Raw genomic sequence first — 10,437 nt, forward strand, 5'->3', positions numbered from 1 at the left:
TCCATCAGCCATGTTCGCAACGAGAAACCTGTCTAGATGTCTCGTTAATCTTCAAGTGAACAAAGTCGGAGACTTTGAAATGGCTTACAAGATGTTGGACTCGCACTTTGTGTTCTGGCAATTGCCACTGTCCATCTCATCTCTCGACATCGATGTCAGGTGACATCAGGATGCACTTGATGCATTTGGCTTTGTGCCATCAGTGAAAATGCTGAGAGTATGTACCAGGTAGATGTCACCGCTTGGCTGTGCAACGAAAAGGTCATGGGTGTTTACGGATCGGCGAGTTTAGTACCAGCAAGGATTTGTTCTGTCAGAGAAGGTGTCAGGAAATATCAACCTCTGTCTCTCTCTCTCTCTCTTTTGATTTCGTCACATAGTCATCATTATTTTGATAATGATTTGTGTCATTATGATGATAATGAGTGTGTTGAGGAGTGGTTAGTCTCAAAAAAGAAGATATGGACGTAGTAAAACTGAGAAGGCCCATAGGAAGGCCCTGGATATCACAGAAAAAGAGGACGGATGAAGACCCAGGCCTGATGGGCATTCAGGCAGAAAGACCACAGAACAGAGGAGATGGAGAGCCCTCATAACACAGGCTTCCTGGGGTTAGATTACCTATACATAATCAAAGCCAAGAATTCGATTATTAAACAGGATCTGAACACGCAGAATGTGAAAAAAAATACACACCAAGACCAAGTTAATTATGCTTGGTGTTTTAAATCATGTAGCTGGTAAGTATAGAAGTCTACGCAAAGTCTAAGTGGTACTGTGTCCATTGTGGAGTCTAAAAGTTATCAGTTATATATATAGGCTATAGCAGACAGACCTATATTTGTTAGCTGACCAGTAAGCCTTTGTTCTCTCAAAGACCTACTTGCTTTAAATCATGTAATGTAAATTCTGCGTTAGGATTCACTAATAGTTTTAGTTTCAACTCTCATGTGTTGTGTTGTTGTAGTGAGTAGTATCATTACAGGTGGTCAGTATCTTTGACCTTTGTTATTTTGTTCTTAACCTCTCTCCTCCATCTGCAGGTATGGGCTATGGGGTCAACAAGCCAATATCAAGTTGATTATTTGACCATAACATCAAGTGTTCCTACAAGCGAAGATGTGCTCGGTCAACTAAGTTTTGACCCTGAAGGATTTGTGGACAAAATCTGGATATACTTGTAGACCCTTGATACAAAGGTACTGTTTATTTAAGCATTTTTACTTATGCCTGTTACTTAGTCAAGTTTGAATAGCTTTGGAAGTTACTTAACCACTTGTTGAGGATCAGACAGACCTCTGTATGAAGAAACCTTGTCAGTTAAATGAACATTACCGAGTTGTTGGTAAAAGTGGGCCTTTTGTTGTGCTGTTTTCTTTCTTTCTTTCTTGAAATCTTTGGCTGAGAGAGAGAGAGAATATTTGCTCCTCATTGAGACATCGGAGATCAGAGGGTTCCACAATTGCACTGGGCAAACTATTCCAGGTTGAAAGTACTTTGCTTGTCAGTTGTAAATTGCTGAAATAACATTCACTGATGTCGTCAAATTTGGTTACCTTAAGATATTTATCTTTTTCAGAGTTTTCTAGAGTAGTTTGTGTACCTGAGCTTGTTTCTCTGTTGTCGACTGTAGACAAGGATGCTTCTCTCTCTTTGCATTTGCTGGAAGACATTATTGATTCATCTCCAGGAATTCTTTGTCCTTCTGACAAAGGTAATCCTCAGAGACTGTCCTTCAGTAGTGGATCAGGTGTCATCAAGGTCCAAGAGCACTTTCAGTGTCCTTACTGTGTACAGGAACTAATCCTACATCTCTTTGAGATATCCACAAATGTAGGGGGGTATCAGTGCCGTCAGTTCAGATGAACTGCAGGCATTACTTAATAAGGGTCTTTTCAGTGTCCCTATAGCCCCTAGCTGCTTCAACCCCTTTCATTCCTTTGACTGTACCTCTGCTCATATTCTCTTCCTTCCACCTTACTTTCCTCAATGTTCTCTGACAATTGTTTCATGGTGCAACTGCAAAAGATTTGTTTCCTCCTGTTACGCCTTTCAAACCTTTTTGCTCTTGATTTCCCTTTCAGGGCTGAGTGACCTCATGTGTCCCAGTGCTTGGCCTTTATATTCCATTCTATTCCTCTAGTAGTTAGAAATACGAACTCTTGTGTTTTTATCTTTTAAGGTCAAGTGCTTTTTATTAGCATGCTTTAAAATGATGGATAGTCACATTGAAAAGTTTATGATGACAAAGCCAAACCTTTTCATAATAACAAACAACAAATTCCATGTACTGTAATGACATTTTTATCTAAATAATAATAATAATAATAATAATAATAAGAGTAATAATTAGCATTCTTGTGAGAAACCTCACAAGCATTTTTGATCTTTAGTCATCACAAACCACATCACGGCACATTTTAGTTTTGGAAAATCAACAGGAAAGGTCTATAATTTACTCAGTAGTGCCCCACTCAAATGCCCTCACTCAGAACAACTTGCTGTGATGGCTAGTAGTCCATTTTGCAACTGAATCTTAGTTGTTTTACGTTTGGACGTTATTCCAGGCTAGTAGCCTGGAGTTTTATTTGTAAGTTAAATGTGTTTTATTCCTGTGTTCTTGTTAGTCTTTTGTAAGGTGGGATTTCATATAATTGCCTGGTTCAGGGTAGAAACAGGTTGTATGAATTATTGTGGTTTGTAGACATAGAATGTGTATTGAGAATAATTAAGAGAAATTTTATCAGAATCATCAGCATTTTGTTTTCTAATGATTGAGTTGTATTTATTGAATAAGCTGTGGTTTGCATGACTTAGAAATGATAAGTTATTTGGGCACATGAGTTTTAGAAACTTTATGGTAGGATTTTGAGGAATGACTGTCAAGTATTTCATGAGGTTTTCACATGAATCACAATGATGTTTAAACAGTAGAATGCAATGCTAAAGATCCTAATTTCATTTACAGATTTTGGTGGAAGGTTTGAGAAGCTGAGGAGGATTCCTTCTGTGAAGTTTAAATCTTCCCAAGGATGGGAGGAACTTGAAGACTGAACTGCAAAGTTTGTATCTCCCAAGGAAATGTCATCACACTTTTCAGCATATTTAGCAAAGCTGGCCATGTATAAATATTTTATGTATAGTATTCATGTGCAAAATGTATAAGCCTGACTGTTTGTTACTTTTTTTTGCAAGTTTCCCTTCCTCCAGGTAATGGGAGTCTGAATTATGGTCGAAAAGTTTGTAGTTTTGCAATTATAACTTATGGCTGGCCTTTTCTGATTTACCTGTGGGATGTTAGTGACAGCTCACATTGCTTTTACCAGAGTTGAATAAAATAGTTACTCATTCAAGCTCAGTTTCTGTGACAGAAGTTAGCCAGCCTTTCTTACAAACCCAACAAGCAAATGAGAGCTGATGTTTACTTTAGAGAAATACTAGGAAAAATTTATATGTATTTTGTGATTCATTGCAAACCACAAATTGAAAGATAGAAAATGGATGAAAGTATAGAATGTTCTTAGAGAATAGAGATTGTTTGACACAGATAGGAAACCCAGGCTTGTACTGCTCTATTGTAAAAGGAAATTATGTCAGACATTTGGAAGGAAAGGCCAGTTCAACATGTGAGAAGACTTTTGCATATGTATATCATTTTTGATGAATGAGAAATTTTGTAATGAGTACAGAATCCAAGTGGTTCATTTTTATTATAAGTGAAAGTTACGCATCTAAAAATACAGTTCATATTTTGCTTTAGTTTGTTAAAAAACTTGAATATGTTGGAATGACACAAAAATCTTGTTGATGGGTACACTTAGTCATGTGTTTCATTCTTGAATTATTATTATTTTACTCAATTCATTTTGATTACAATCAAGTTTCTGGTTGTGTAAACTCATATAAAAACAGCTTACTATTATGGCATGCCTGCCAGGAATCCAGATGTAATTACATGTTCAAGTTTGCGAATTTTGCGAGAGTCAGTTTTGTAGACTAAACTGAAGCTTGTTGTCCCAGAATTATTTGTCAAGATCCTAAATTATTTATCAAGTTCCTGAATTATGTATCAAGTTCATAAATTATTTATTAAGTTCTTGAATTATTTATCAAGTTCCTAAATTATTTATCAAGTTCCTGAATTATTTATCTAGTTCCTGAATTAATTATCTGGTTCATGAATTATTTATCAAGTTCCTGAATTATTTGTCCATTTTGTGCGTGACGGATATCAATGAAGACTGAAAGAGATGATTCACGTTTTGCTCATCACTCGAATAATGTAGTATGTTCATAAGTCTCTTCAGTATAAGGCAGACTCTGGTAGTAGATTCTATTGTAACTGTTTGGGTGTCAACACAGTCATTGTACATTTCATCACAGTATAATGTTCATGTCAGCTTTCTTGTGGGAAATATTCATGGTACAATTCCCCTAGAGGCCTATTTAGCCCTAGCCTAGGCAGTAATACTTTGTATAATGTCATCAGCTTTGTACAGGTCATACAATTTACACATCTTGGGTAATTTGCCAAGTTTATGATGAGCTGATAACAGCTGATTAAGCGATGTTTTTTTTTTTTTTTTTGTACAGTAGGCCTAGCCTGGCCCGGATTTAGACTCATTTGTATAATTAACATTAAAAAGCTCCCCTTGTATTCTGCACTTTGTGTTACATTATGCTTTGTACTGTGTTTTTATAGAATTATTGACAGGGTGAGTACATTTTGCTTTCAAGAATTTCATGTAAAAGTACCACTGACTTTCAGATGTAATTTCTGGAAGTTCCTGTATTGAGAAAAGGAATCTTTTAATTGTCAATTTCTCCTAATTTTTTTTAAAGTTAAATTCATTAATATTTATTTTTGTGGAAGAAGCAAAAATGTGCTCTGTCTTTTAATAATCATAATCCAGGTATGGTTTAGTAGGGTGTCTAGTCTTTTGAAAAGCAACAAAGACCTTATAACACAACCTGCTCTTGAATTTTTCAAGTTCTCTCACAGCTAATAGAAATTCAAGTCTTTTTGTAGTCTAAACTAAGTTGTACCTTACATATATTCCATTATAAGATTTATCCAGCAAATTTATCTTTCCTAAAATGGCTGCCCAGCCAAAATGTTTCATGATAATGTAGCTGATATGTAGAGAAGCCCTGTAGATCAGTTCCTGTTAAATTGAGGGATTACTGTACTGTATTTTACTGTATTACAGTAGTGGCCAAGCTTCTGTATGTAGTTGAAAATATCATGTTCTTGTATAATTGTATACTGTATGTGGTATTTCGTTTGGTGGAATTTTTTGTTATGAAGTACATGTTCATACAAAAACAAAAACTTTTTACATTGTATTGCTGCCATATTATTGTTCTAGCTCTGAAGGTCGTGATATTCTTACAATTTAGTTTGACTTTTTCACGAAGGCTTTGTTTTGACAGCACATTTTGCCAATGGCTGTGAGCTGTAAATGAATGTTTCTGCATTGTACAACAGTTGTTTCTGATTTCTATTTGAAACTCAAATGCATTATTGTTTTACATTCAGATATCTGATTGGTTTTTTTGTACAGTTAATCTTGCAGGAATTGGTTTTCATAGGGTGTTCAGTGTGAGGTTTTTTTTGGCTGAAGTTGAAACGCTAAAGAAAAGCAAATCCTCTTTACGAAATGGTCCTTTTTGCTCTGGTGAGACAAAGGTATGGTTTTTTTTAACGACGCCTAAACACCAATACTCTGCAAGGCTTGCCACACACAGCCGGCTCTTTGAAGTTTGTACCAGACATGGCACGCGTTACTTCTGACCAGGGTTGCCATTTCTGATTTTGAAAATGCAATGCAGGAGCTTCCAAAACGTGCCAGAAACGCACTAAATCCTTTCTTAGGAGCGCTGTAAAAGGCTGTAGGATATTTTGAAATGCCAAAAAATTATAAACTTAAATTTATAGTTTTCAGTTCAGATTCAGATAAAAATTTTCTTAAACAGAATAATGAATAAAATAATTGAAAGTGTGGTTTTTATTTAATCATATTTCTATATCGAGTGGATAAAAAATTGTTCAGCGATGGAGAGCAATTGATTAAATGAAATGAAATTAATAACAAACAGAAGCGCATAACGTGTTGGATGCTTGAGTGCAGATAACACATAACTTTAATTCTTATTTGAAGAGAAAATTCTAAGCAAATAGTAAAAGTATCTCTATAACATGTCTGCTTCTGTTTTAGGGTCGCATCTTGTGTGGTAGACCACATTTTGAGTCGGACTGAAAGCTTTGTTAATCCCACACCTCAGTAATCCCTTGCCTTCTCCTCCCACTGAGTCGAGCTCTCAACTTTCTCCTCCCACCACCATCTGTTCAAGATGAGTACTCTCATCAACAGAACCAATCTTTTGACTTTATCTTAGAGTAGCCTACGACTCTGCAGCACAGTTTGGGAAAAAGAGAAATAGCGGTCTCCTATAATATAACAATGATAATGTGGAAATTGTTTCAATATAGCAGGGCAAAAGACTCTGAAAGGTAATCAGTTTAACATATTTTATGTTATCAGCTGGAAAAGCACTAGATTTGTCTAAAAGGCGTCAAATAGCGCGGCCGTGCCAGATAGGAAAAAAATGCGCTAGACTGTCCAGAAACGCGCTGAAATGGCAACTCTGCTTCTGACTGTGACTCAGTTTTCTAGGAGGTTTATTTTAGCTACAACTTAAATGTGGAACAGTTTGCCTGGTGCCGTTGTGGAGTCTTCTGATCACCGAACTTTCAAGCGAAGAGCAAATTCAGTCCTGCTTTCTGCTGACATCTGAATTTCAGGTGTATTGGTTTTATTTTCTGTTCCCTCGTGTTTATTTATTGATCACCTTTTCCTGAACCTTGCTTCTGCAGGCTGATTTCCCTTCGGAGCCCTCTTGGGTTTATTCGAGTCTTGACTCTGTCTTTACTGGCTTTCTTATTTTTTTCAGCTGAAGCTTTAGAGAGAGAGAGAGAGAGAGAAATGGTTGGTGAGGAACTTCAAGCACTTTTGGCGCAGGTAGTGACAAAGTTCCACAAGATCCCGTAGCAACTACGAAATGTATTTCATATGTGATGCGAATTATAGTGCAGAACTTATTCTTAAAGTAGATAATCAGGAGAAAAATGTACTTGTGCTGAATGCAGGTAACTGAGTGAATGTTGGATAATTAAGTTTGATGCAAGAGGGCGATCAGTCACCAGACTGTCCTCAACATTGAGCTGTATGAAACATGCATGGAGAAGGCTCAGACATGTCCTTTGCACAACCTTAGGGAGAATAATCTTGATATTGTCAGCAGGGTTCCTTTGGGCATTGGAATACACAGTCCTTCTTGGATGAGAACTGTGGGTTGGGATGCAGGAATGAGGGGGGGATTTTTGCAAGGTAAAACGAGGAAAGAGAAGAGTGGTAGAATTTGACAGAGGGCCTTTGCATCTCCTTGCCTTGTCGGAGCCCATGATGATGATGCTGAGATATATATATATATATATATATATATATATGTGTGAAACAGAATTTCTATTCAGTAAAAGCTTCAAAGTCGTTTTAAGAATTGTATGGAAACAGGAGCACAGTCTTCTATACATTTTACAGTGGTCAAAATATTTGAGATGTTTTATCAGGTCCCACGAATTGCCAGCGTGATGGAAAATGGTATTTTGGTAGGTCCTGTGTTCCTCGAAAGTTTTGGGATATTGTGATAGTGTCATTGGTAGTTGAAGATTCAGTAGAAGCAGTTTTATATCAAGCTAGTATGTTTTGAGATTAGTTAATATTCTCCTCACAAATCTTGCTGACCTCAGAATGTTTTTGCTAGTTCCCAGATGTGGCGAGACATTTTCTGAACCATACACGTGTTCCATAGGGCCCGTCCACCATTTTTTTTTGGGTGGGGGAGCACTAAAGTATAATGAAAAAATGAAGTTTAAATTTTTTTATTTATAATATTGTGGTTGTATTGATTTGTTTGTTGCTAGATAAAAGTGTGTTTGTGGTAATTTCATTTTATTGGCTGTCTCCTTAACTGTACAAGGTATCAATACACATTGTAAATATAATAGTTACTTGACATCATGCATTTTTATTATAAATATCATACAATTTTAATGTATTTTTATGCAATGTTACAAAAGATCCTGTAATGTAACAACAGCAATTATTTACACAATGAAATACACAGGGATCTGAAATCTTTATGTAATTGGAATTATGTCACATAAATATGCTACACATTGAAAGTTCTCTCTCTCTCTCTCTCTCTCTCTCTCTCTCTCTCTCTCTCTCTCTCTCTCTCTCTCTCTCTCTCTCTCTCTAAACTTATCAAACTTTCTTCCGCGCACTAAACTGATTCAATTTTCTCTTGCACATTGCAGAAACTTATTGAAAGTTCTATCCCACGCTTCAAAGAGTTATTACATGTTCTTGTAAGAATTTCTGTCGCGCACGACAAACATTGCAATGTTCAATCGAACGCTTTAAGGAGGCCATGAAGTGTGCGAGAGATTTCATTCATTTCATCAAGTTTATGAAGCAAGAGGAAGAGTGAAAGAGCCAAAGCAAGTGAAACAGAGTGAAAGAGCCAAAGGTAGTGAAAGACAGAGAGCAGAAGAGCCAAAGTGAAAGACAGAGTGAAAGAACCAAAGTGAAAGACAGAGTGAAAGAGCCAAAGTGAAAGACAGAGAGCAGAAGAGCCAAAGTGAAAGACAGAGCGAAAGAACCAAAGTGAAAGACAGAGCAAAAGAGCCAAAGTGAAAGACAGAGAGCAAAAGAGCCAAAGTGAAAGACAGAGGTGAAAGAGCCAAAGTGAAAGACAGAGAGCAAAAGAGCCAAAGTGAAAGACAGAGAGCAAAAGAGCCAAAGTGAAAGACAGAGGTGAAAGAGCCAAAGTGAAAGACAGAGAGCAAAAGAGCCAAAGTGAAGAAAGAGCCAAAGTGAAAGACAAAGAGAAAGAAAGAGCCAAAGTGAAAGACAGAGGTGAAAGAGCCAAAGTGAAAGACAGAGCAAAAGAGCCAAAGTGAAAGACAGAAAGACAAAGACAGAGCAAAGAGCCAAAGTGAAAGACAGAGAGTGAGCCAAAGAGCCAAAGCCAAAGAGCCAAAGTGAAAGACAGAGGTGAAAGAGCCAAAGTGAAAGACAGAGAGCAAAAGAGCCAAAGTGAAAGACAGAGCGAAAGAGCCAAAGTGAAAGACAGAGAGCAAAAGAGCCAAAGTGAAAGACAGAGGTGAAAGAGCCAAAGTGAAAAAAGAGCCAAAGTGAAAGACAGAGAGTGAAAGAGCCAAAGTGAAAGACAGGTGAAAGAGCCAAAGTGAAAGACAGAGAGCAAAAGAGCCAAAGTGAAAGACAGGTGAAAGAGCCAAAGTGAAAGACAGAGAGCAAAAGAGCCAAAGTGAAAGACAGAGTGAAAGAGCCAAAGTGAGCCAAAAGAAAGTGAAAGACAGAGAGCAAAGAGCCAAAGTGAAAGACAGAAAGAGTGAAAGACAGAGAAAGACAAAGTGAAAGACAGAGGTGAAAGAGCCAAAGTGAAAGAAAAGTGAAAGACAGAGGTGAAAGAGCCAAAGTGAAAGACAGAGCAAAAGAGCCAAAGTGAAAGACAGAGTGAAAGAAAAGAAAGACAGAGGTGAAAGAGCCAAAGTGAAAGACAGAGGTGAAAGAGCCAAAGTGAAAGACAGAGAGCAAAAGAGCCAAAGTGAAAGACAGAGGTGAAAGAGCCAAAGTGAAAGACAGAGCAAAAGAGCCAAAGTGAAAGACAGAGAGCGAAAGAGCCAAAGTGAAAGACAGAGAGCGAAAGAGCCAAAGTGAAAGACAGAGGTGAAAGATCCAAAGTGAAAGACAGAGAGCAAAAGAGCCAAAGTGAAAGACAGAGCGAAAGAGCCAAAGTGAAAGACAGAGAGCGAAAGAGCCAAAGTGAAAGACAGAGGTGAAAGAGCCAAAGTGGAAGACAGAGAGCAAAAGAGCCAAAGTGAAAGACAGAGGTGAAAGAGCCAAAAAGACAAGTGAAAGACAGAAAGACAAAAGAAAGAGCCAAAGTGAAAGACAGAGAGAAAAGAGCCAAAGCCAAAGTGAAAGACAGAGGTGAAAGAGCCAAAGTGAAAGACAGAGAGAAAGAGCCAAAGTGAAAGACAAGCAAAAGAGCCAAAGTGAAAGACAGAGAGAAAGAGCAAAGTGAAAGACAGAGGTGAAGAGCAAAGTGAAAGACAGAGAGCAAAAGAGCCAAAGTGAAAGACAGAGACAAAGAGCCAAAGTGAAAGACAGAAAAAAGAGCCAAAGTGAAAGACAAGACAGAGTGAAAAGACAAAGCAGAGAGCGAAAGAGCCAAAGTGAAAGACAGAGGTGAAAGAGCCAAAGTGAAAGACAGAGAGTGACAGAGGTGAAAGATCCAAAGTGAAAGACAGAGAGCAAAAGAGCCAAAGTGAAAGACAGAGTGAGCCAA

At 37.5% G+C, this 10,437-nt stretch overlaps 1 long non-coding RNA gene across 1 annotated transcript; it reads left to right on the forward strand.

Moving 5' to 3' along the window:
* LOC136834440 (uncharacterized) lies at positions 1-8,078 on the forward strand. Its single transcript, XR_010851808.1, has 3 exons — positions 1-740; positions 1,044-1,199; positions 2,969-8,078. It is a non-coding gene; the product is annotated as an uncharacterized lncRNA (long non-coding RNA).
* Positions 8,079-10,437: the final 2,359 nt, after the last annotated feature.

This window comes from Macrobrachium rosenbergii, chromosome 53 (genome assembly GCF_040412425.1).
Source record: "Macrobrachium rosenbergii isolate ZJJX-2024 chromosome 53, ASM4041242v1, whole genome shotgun sequence".
Taxonomy (NCBI): Eukaryota; Metazoa; Arthropoda; class Malacostraca; order Decapoda; family Palaemonidae; genus Macrobrachium; species Macrobrachium rosenbergii.